This window comes from Mus musculus, chromosome 17 (assembly GCF_000001635.26).
Source record: "Mus musculus strain C57BL/6J chromosome 17, GRCm38.p6 C57BL/6J".
Taxonomy (NCBI): domain Eukaryota; kingdom Metazoa; phylum Chordata; class Mammalia; order Rodentia; family Muridae; genus Mus; species Mus musculus.
In genome coordinates, this window is record NC_000083.6 from 50,260,751 (window position 1) to 50,262,489 (window position 1,739).

A 1,739-nucleotide genomic window follows, 5' to 3' on the forward strand; every position below is an offset into this window, starting at 1 on the left:
TTTTTTCCATTTGGAAAAAGAATATAAAGTTGGGTGTATAGGGAGGTGGGGAGGATCTGGGGGGATTGGGGGAGGGGAAACATGAACAAAATTTATTATATGAAAAAAATTAATAAAAATTATTTAACATAAATAGAAGTTAATTTTAAAAATACAAAATAGGAGCAGTTCATGTGGTGGTGGCTAGGCAGTGCAGACACATGCATCTCCCACCCCACACCACCATGATGCCCAAGAGTAAGGTTAGCACACTGCAGCGAAGGCAGAGCCCAAGCGCTGCTCTTCGAGGCTGTCCGCCAAGCCTGCCCCTGCCAAGGTGGATGAGAAGCCAAAAAAAGGCTGCAGGAAAGGATAAAGCATCAGACAAAGAAGTGCAGATAAAGGGAAAGAGGGGAGCGAAGGGCAAACAGGCTGAAGCGGCTGACCAGTAAACCACAGAGCTGCCTGCAGAAAATGGAGAGACAGAAAACCAGAGTGCAGCCTCTGAAGAAGAGAAAGAAACCAAGTCCGACTAAGCATCCATCACGCCTGTCAGTGGTCCCACCTCCCTTCTTGTACAATCAAGAGGAATATTTTTATCAACTATTTTGCAAATGCAAGTTTTTTTAGTAGCTCTAGAAACATTTTTAAAAGGTGAGGGAATCCCACCTAATCCCATTTTTTTTTAAGTGTAAACGGTTTCTTAAAGGAGGTTAAATCATTTGCTGGTTGTTTATATTTTGGTACAACCAGAAAATAGCAGGATACTGAATCAGGAGAGGCTGTGACTGCCTCGGGGGTCACCATAACATTCCGTAGAGGGGGCTAGTTTTATATCCTTTAATACAAAGCATACTAATGGCAATCTGGCGTCTCAGTCATGCATTTGTGTCTGGAGTATTTTCAGTTATATCTGGTCCCATGTTTCTTGTAGAACCATTTTGTAAGAAAGCCAGTCCTTGGCCCTTGCCCTGTCAGAACTGTGATGCCTGTGGTCGTAGCAGTCCATTTTCCTAACAGTGGAGATAATGTGCTGTGAAAGATGGAAATTCTGAGTACGTTCTCTGTGTGGCATAAAACTGTGAGTTGGTGGAGCTGAGGATTATGAACATTTGGCTGTCATGAGAGGTCTTAGGAAACTTGCCAAGTTTGAAGCTGGAACATCACTGGAATAAGTTCAAAGAAAAACAATACGTAGCTCTTCATTTGTGTACATGAACACAATGTGACTCTTCAGAGTTTGGGTACATGAACACAGTATATGGCTCTTTTGGGGTACGTGTGATAAGAATTAGAATGTCTGTACTCTGCTCCTTGGCCAATAAAATCTGTTGTGAAAGAGTAAAAAAAAAAATACAGAATAGTCACAGGTAAGCAGACAATGTGAAACAATAAAAGCCAAATGGAAGTTGAAAATAGAAAACAATACAATAAAGAAAATCAAGCAAGACAAAGCTGTTCATTGCCAAGAAAAATAAGATTAAAATGTATAGCTAGACTGATTATGAAAGAGAAACGACCCAAAATAACCATTATTTGGAATAGAAAAGGCATTTCTAGTTTTCACCTACATTAAAATGGTAAGAGAAAATTTTAATCTTCAAAAAACTTCATGCATACACATTTTACTACTGAGGAAAAATCTACAATTTTCTTTAAATATACAAAATGGTAACGCTTAGTCAGGAAGATTAAAAGGTAAGAATAGTCATATATAAGCCTGTATTTTAAAATATATTTTCAAAGATTTATTTTGTGCA

General features: G+C 38.8%; 1 pseudogene; it reads left to right on the forward strand.

Annotated features, from left to right (window-relative positions):
• The first annotated feature begins 227 nt into the window (after positions 1-227).
• Gm4669 lies at positions 228-515 on the forward strand (annotated as a pseudogene).
• Positions 516-1,739: the final 1,224 nt, after the last annotated feature.